We start from the raw sequence: 8136 nt of genomic DNA on the forward strand, positions 1-8136 counted from the left end.
GTATATTTATCCCATGGCCTCTTGTTGGCGCTGTATTCACTTCTTACTACTTGTCGCTACTAGAATACTCCAGCAACCACTCTTGTGCGGGAGCGCGGGCGCCCCTAACATAACGTATTACCATGAAGCTTCAAGGCTTTCTCAAGTCCTAGCATGGAAGATCACAGACAGCAAAAACAAATGGCAAATACTAGAACAAGCAATGCTCCCTAGTCCTCTTACCCTACAAGACCTCATTTGGTTACCCAAGCATGTCAGGTCGCTTTACAAAATCCAGAATACAATAATCTCACATGCCCTCCGAATATGGGATAGATTACGCTCGCTTCCTCAGATAGCCCCACATCCTTCTCCTGTACACTCCCTAACGGGCCTACTAGCGGCCCTTAGAGACTCCCACCCCCATCTGTGGCAGGAGCATGGAATCCACTGCATAGCAGATCTGTTTTTCAACGGCCAATTCATCACGACCACACAATTTACCAATAATTATAATCCACCCCAACTTCTTCTATTTGAGTTCTGGAGGCTTAGAAGCCTATTAAAATCCTGGGGATTTTTAAATCAACCTCCCAGAGCACCCACTATGTGGGAAAAAAGATGGATCAGCAGCGTGAGGATTCCTAGGTCGCTATCGGTTTCCTACAAAGATCTGATGAACTCCCCCCTTTTCTACAGGTCAGCTTACACATTGGCCTGGGAAAAGGCTTTTCACTTCCGAATGGAACAGGACGAATGGGCCCGAGCGGTGGCCCTAACCAAACAAGCACTTCACTGTGTTACACTACTAGAGTTATATCTTAAAATCTGTACACAGTGGCATCTCACCCCGCTTAGGTTATACAAAATTTCTCAGACTAACTCTCCACTATGCTGGAGGCAGTGTGGGATGGTGGGTTCGCCGGCCCATATTTGGTGGGAATGTCCGAAATTGACTACCTTCTGGCAAGCTATCTCACACAAATGTAGAAACCTAATTCCCCACTTACACAACTTCCCGCAAACAGCCTTATTGCACTTAAACTTAGACACAGCCACACCCCCAGAAGCCTTACTCTCCGTTTATATACTTATCTCAGCCAAACTAGCTATAGCGAGATTATGGAGACAGCAAACACCACCTACATGGGGAGAAGTAGTCAAAACCATGTCCTATCTGGAGATAATGGAGGGTCCAATCTTTACTCAACGTAATAAAGTCTTTTTGCATTCGGAAATCTGGGCAAAGTGGAAGCTCCTGAACTGACTCTACTGCAGGGCAGCTAATGGGAACAGTAGCTGTAGGCCCCATACATCAACTAACTCCTCCTCCTTCCCCCCTCCCCTACCCACCCATTTCCTCATCACCCTCCCTCCCTCCTTTTTTTTTTTTTTTTTTTTTCTTCCTCTTTCCTTTTCTCTCCCTTTTCTAACTACTTTCTGGTTGGTCTTACTGGATACGTTCAACTATATAAGTGTATATTTCAAATGCTTTTGGCTCAGTGGGTCCTCAGGTGACTAACTGGCCACCAAATGTGTGTACAGTTCAAAAAAAAAAAAAAAAAAAAAAGGTAAAGAAAAAGAAGTATAGATTATTCAGTCTTATGATGGATGTTAATATTTGCATTATTTTCAACAATTTAGACTGTTCTTTTGTCCACTTTCATATGTCAGTATTTTTACACTTTATTCTGTTCTAAAATTGAAAAAGAGAGGTTAAGTTTATTTCTTATTTGATTGGATTACCCTGTGATGAAACAGAATAGACTTTATGTGTTTTATATGTGCATATCGTGTTGTATTCATGCATATCTCGATGTATCACAGTTGTATTGTAATGTGAAGTTAACCTCAATAAAAATTATTTAAAAAAAAAAAAATTTATAGAAAAAGTAAATGCGGAGGCTGCTGTGCTATGCTAAAGGAACAAGTCTGATTGACATCTGGCAAATTAACGTGTTGATCCGGTAAGAAATGGTCTGCATGGCGCACTATTGAAATTTATTTGTGTAAGCCTCACTGGGTCATATCAGGCCAAGTATGCTGTGCAAAGTAAAGGGGTCACTGGCAGTAATTTGAATGCAGGGTTTTGTAACATGGCACAAGGAGTTGCTCCTGTAAACCCAAATTAAAGTCAGTGCTACTTTTATCTTCAGTATTAATCTGTTGTATCTTTATGCTAAATCTTGCAACCTTAAAGGGATATGAAACACACATTTTATTTTTTTATGATTTAGATATAGAACATGCAATTTTATACAACTTTATAATTTACTCCTATTATTAATTTTTCTTCATTCTGTTGGTATCTTTATTTAAAAAAGCAGGAATGTAAGCTTAGGAGCTGGCCCATTTTTAGTGGGTAGATCTTATTGAGCTGGACATTTGAAAAGTAGATCCCAACACAAAAAAGTGTGGGCACCCCTGCCTTAGAGAATGTAAATTTAGCACTTTGTGCAAGAATATGTAACACTAAATAAATTGAGTGCCGCCATGTTGAAATCTATCTTTCACTACACATGTGCAGTAACTCTCCTCCAGATACCAGCAGTGTAACCCTAATTTCCATAATGACAGCACACATGATTAGAGGGAGGTGCATGAATTAAGTATTTTGTCAAAACTAAACTTTTATGATTAAGATAGGGTATGTCATTTTAAACAACTTTCCATTTTACTTTTATCATCAAATTTGCTTTGTTCTTTTGGTATTCTTTGTTGAAAGTCATACCTAGGTAGGCTCATGAACTGATTTCTTTTTTTTTTTTTTTTTTTTTTTTTTTTTTTTTTTTTTTTTTTTTTTAAATTTATCTTTATTGACCAATTCGGTATGTACTTCATATAACAGGGCAAACACAGAGAATCAGATTACAAGAAAAACACAAAAAAAAAACAATCCAGCGGATGTGACATTCTTATATAAACAATACTATGCAACAGATAGAGACAATTTCACCACATCCCTATACAGTCAGCACTTTATACATATCTTATTGCCATTTGAGATCCGTACAATGAACTGATTTCTAAGCCGTTGAATGTCGCCTCTTCTCATTTTGACAGTTTTTCACAGCTATACAGTGCTAGTTCAGGTGTGCCAAATAGATAACATTTTGCTCACTCCCGTGGAGTTCCTTATGAGTCAGCACTGACTGGCTAAAATACAAGTCTGTCAAAAGAACTGAAATAAGGGGCAGGCTGCAGAGGCTTAGATACAAAATAATCACAGAGGTAAAAACAGTTGGATCCAAACAGACACAGCCGCTGTGACAATCAGCAGCGGCAGATGAACAGCTGGAAACTTTAATTATGTTTTAAATCCTTTGTGGGGGTTAAACACAAAGACTTAATGTATTGATGATGATAAGATCACATACTCACATTGTCAGATATTGCACTAACCGTAAGATTCTATTTATTGTTTCTTTCACTGAAATCTTATTTTAATCTAAAAAAAACCCCACAAATTTGTGCAATATATTATATATTTTTTTCTCCCAGTTTATCCACAGGAGAATTTGAAAACTTGTAATAATAACAAAACAACCTCAAAATGTAATAATAATATTACAATCTTCTCACCATCATTAGTAAATGTTTCGTATTCCCGCTTTATTGTGGTCACATGACCATCAGTGTGCGGATTGTCCTTCTCAGTCTTCACCTCTAAACTCTCCTGTTCGACCACTGGAGAACCTGTAAACAAAGAATGGGAAAGTCATCATGTACAGCCGGTAGTGGTGCTGTATAACCCTATAATATTTGTGTAATAAATACAGATATAATGACTGGAGAAACTGTAAACAAGGAATGGTAAAGTCATCATGTACAGCTGGTAGTGGTGCTGTATCACCAAATAATATCAGTGTAATAAATAAAGATCTGATGACTGGAGAACCTGTAAACAAGGAATGGGAGAGTCTTCATGTACAGCTGGTAGTGGTGCTGTATCACCCTATATTAGTGTAATAAATACAGATCTGATGACTGGAGAACCTGTAAACAAGGAATGGGAAAGTCATCGTGTACAGCTGGTAGTGGTGCTGTATCACCTATAATATCAGTGTAATAAATACAGATCTGATGACTGGAGAACCTGTAAACAAGGAATGGGAAAGTCATCGTGTACAGCTGGTAGTGGCGCTGTATAACCCTATAATATTAGTGTAATAAATACAGATCTAATGACTGGAGAACCTGTAAACAAGGAATGGGAAAGTCATCATGTACAGTCGGTAGTGGTGCTGTATCACCTATAATATTAGTGTAATAAATACAGATCTGATGACTGGAGAACCTGTAAACAAGGAATGGGAAAGTCATCATGTACAGCCGGTAGTGGTGCTGTATAACCTATAATATTAGTGTAATAAATACAGATCTGATGACTGGAGAACCTGTAATTAAGGAATGGGAAAGTCATCATGTACAGCTGGTAGTGGTGCTGTATCACCCTATAATATTAGTGTAATAAATACAGATCTAATGACTGGAGAACCTGTAAACAAGGAATGGGAAAGTCATCATGTACAGCCGGTAGTGGTGCTGTATCACCCTATAATATTAGTGTAATAAATACAGATCTAATGACTGGAGAACCTGTAAACAAGGAATGGGAAAGTCTTCATGTACAGCTGGTAGTGGTGCTGCATCACCTATAATATTAGTGTAATAAATACAGATCTGATGACTGTAGAACCTGTAAACAAGGAATGGGAAAGTCTTCATGTACAGCCGGAAGTGGTGCTGTATCACCAAATAATATTAGTGTAATAAATACAGATCTGATGACTGGAGAACCTGTAAACAAGGAATGGGAAAGTCATCATGTACAGCCGGAAGTGGTGCTGTATCACCAAATAATATTAGTGTAATAAATACAGATCTGATGACTGGAGAACCTGTAAACAAGGAATAGGAAAGTCATCACGTACAGCTAGTAGTAAGGCTGTATCACCTATAATATTAGTGTAATAAATACAGATCTGATGACTGGAGAACCTGTAATTAAGGAATGGGAAAGTCATCATGTACAGCCGGTAGTGGTGCTGTATCACCCTATAATATTAGTGTAATAAATACAGATCTGATGATTGGAGAATCTGTAAACAAGGAATGGGAAAGTCATCATGTACAGCTGGTAGTGGGGCTGTATCACCTTTCAATACTAGTGCAATAAATACAAGATCTGATGATAGCTGCAAAAGGGTTAAACTAGTGAGTGGAAAATTCTGTGAAAGGGGAGATGGAAGTCAACATTTTACATTTCCCCTAAAAACTAAGATCCTTTAGAGTCTCTGGAACATAGTTGCTGTCTTTAGTTGGTGTATATAACACAGTTAAGTGTTAAGAATAACAGGGCTTGGCATACATTTAACCCTTTGTATGGCATACAGGATTCAGCCAATCAGATTGAGCTTGCATTCTATTGGCTGATCGGAACAGCCAATAGAATGCGAGCTCAATCTGATTGGATCAGCCAATCGGATTGAACTTGAATCTGATTGGCTGATTCAATCAGCCAATCAGATGTTTCCTACATTAATTCCGATTGGCTGATAGAATCCTATCAGCCAATCGGAATTCGAGGGACGCCATCTTGGATGATGTCACTTAAAGGAACCTTCATTCGTCGGGAGTCGCCGGAAGAAGAGGATGGATCCGCGTCGGCTGCTTCAAAATGGTCCCGCTCCGCGCCGGATGGATGAAGATAGAAGACGCCGCCTGGATGAACATGTCTACCGGTCCAGATGTCCTCTTCTTGCCGGATAGGATGAAGACTTCGGACCCTCTTCTGGACGGATCGGTGATACCCGGCGTGGTGAAGATAAGGTAGGGAGATCTTCAGGGGCTTAGTGTTAGGTTTTCTAAGGGGGGTTTGGGTTAGATTAGGGGTATGTGGGTGGTGGGTTGTAATGTTGGGGGGGTATTGTATGTTTTTTTTTAAATGCAAAAGAGCTGATGACTTTGGGGCATGCCCCGCAAAAGGCCCTTTTAAGGGCTGGTAAGGTAAAAGAGCTGTTAACTTTTAATTTTAGAATAGGGTAGGGCATTTTTTTATTTTGGGGGGCTTTGTTATTTTTTTTAGGGGGCTTAGGGTAGGTGTAATTAGTTTAAAATTCTTGTAATCTTTTTTTATTTTTTGTAATTTAGTTTAGTTGATTTAATTGTAGATAATTGTAGGTAGTTTAGTTAATTAATTTATTTATAGTGTAGTGTTAGGTTTAATTGTAACTTAGGTTAGGATTTATTTTACAGGTAATTTTGTAATTATTTTAACTAGGTAGCTATTAAATAGTAAATAACTATTTAATAGCTATTGTACCTAGTTAAAATAAATACAAAGTTGCCTGTAAATCCTAAAATAGCTACAATATAATTATTTGTTATATTGAAGCTATATTAGGGTTTATTTTACAGGTAAGTATTTAGCTTTAAATAGGATTAATTTATTTAATAAGATTTATATTATTTTGTTAGATTTAAATTATATTTACCTTAGTGGGGTGTTAGGGTTAGGGTTAGACTTAGCTTTAGTGGTTAATACATTTATTAGAGTAGCGGCGAGGTCCGGTCGGCAGATTAGGGTTTAATAAGTGTGGGTAGGTAGCGGCGACGTGGGGGGGGGGGGGCAGATTAGGGGTTAATAAATATTATATAGGTGTCGGCGATGTTAGGGGCAGCAGATTAGGGGTACATAGGGATAATGTAGGTTGCGGCGGTGTGCGGTCGGCAGATTAGGGGTTAAAAAATTTAATTATAGTGGTGGCGATGTGGAGGGACCTCGGTTAAGGGGTGCATAGGTAGTTTATGGGTGTTAGTGTACTTTAGAGCACAGTAGTTAAGAGCTTTATGAACCGGCGTTAGCCCATAAAGCTCTTAATTCCTGATTTTTTTTCTGCGGCTGGAGTCTTGTCGTTAGAGTTCTAACGCTCACTTCAGCCAAGACTCTAAATACCAGCGTTAGAAAGATCCCATTGAAAAGATAGGATACGCAATTGACATAAGGGGATCTGCAGTATGGAAAAGTCGCCGCTGGAAAGTGAGCGTTAGACCCTTTCCTGACTGACTCTAAATACCAGCGGGCGGCCAAAACCAGTGTTAGGATCCCTTAACGCTGGTTTGGACGGCTAACGCAAAATTCTAAATCTAGGTGTATGTGTATTGAACACACAAATACTATATTTCTTAAAATGTCCAGAGGCAAAGGTCTTGATTTAGAAAAGGCTGCAGGATACACTCTAAATACAGTTTTCCCCTCCAAAGAGCTAATTTAAGTTGTAAATTATATCATTTAGAATGTTAACAAACTCCACCAATTATCAGGCAACAAAAATGGTAACAGTTATGTTAGTTTAATGTAATATATGGAAATATGTGCTAAAGATTCCATAGTAATTGTTGTATTTTAACACATAATACACTCTGGGCTAGATTACAAGTGGAGCGCTAAATTATTGTGCTCCCCCAAATGGGCAAATTTGCCCATTTGCGATAGTGCAATAATTAACCAGCCATTACAAGTTGCTGGTTATTGCTACCAATTAGCGCTTATAAAATTAACCAGAGATTGGATCTCTGGTTAATTTTATAAATCTGACTCAAATGCCCCTAAAATACAGTCTAGCGTATCTTATTAAAAAATAAAGATGGCAGCATATTTTTTTTTTAATAAAATTACTGCACTAGGCAGTATTTTGGGGTTAAAGTTGGGGGGGGGGGGAATGCCATTGCATTGCGGTCTATGGGAACTGTGTGTTCCCAGTAAATATATAAGTATACGCTTATATTTATGTGTTTATAAGTGTATATAAACATATTAAGAAATAAATACATATGTATATCAGCATATACATATATATTTGATTGCTGCCATTGCTGTGCGACTTACCCCCTTCGCTGGTGCTGAAGTAATGATGCCGTTTGTGATGGTATCAGAACGAGGCTCCCATAGGAGCCTATGGAAGCGCGCTCTCATTAGCACAATGCTTCCTAGCAGTGCGAACGCAAGGTCTTGTTCGCATTGCGACTAACTAGTTATATCAGCGCACATTATCATGCGCTGGAATTACAAAGTGGAGCACTAATACCGCTTTCATGAAAGCAATATATAGCGCTCCACTTGTAATCTATCCCTCTGTGGGTACACTACTGAAA

The 8136-nt window shown here is 38.5% G+C and overlaps 1 protein-coding gene across 1 annotated transcript in view; it reads right to left on the minus strand.

Moving 5' to 3' along the window:
- LOC128661380 (gastrula zinc finger protein XlCGF26.1-like) overlaps nt 1-3748 on the minus strand; it is a 55432-nt gene extending 51684 nt beyond the window's left edge. Inside the window, exon 1 of the mRNA XM_053715642.1 lies at nt 3562-3748. The gene's annotated coding sequence lies outside the window, so the exon portion shown is untranslated. The remainder of the gene's footprint in view (nt 1-3561) is intronic.
- Between the last annotated feature and the right edge of the window lie 4388 nt (nt 3749-8136).

This window comes from Bombina bombina, chromosome 5 (assembly GCF_027579735.1).
Source record: "Bombina bombina isolate aBomBom1 chromosome 5, aBomBom1.pri, whole genome shotgun sequence".
Taxonomy (NCBI): Eukaryota; Metazoa; Chordata; class Amphibia; order Anura; family Bombinatoridae; genus Bombina; species Bombina bombina.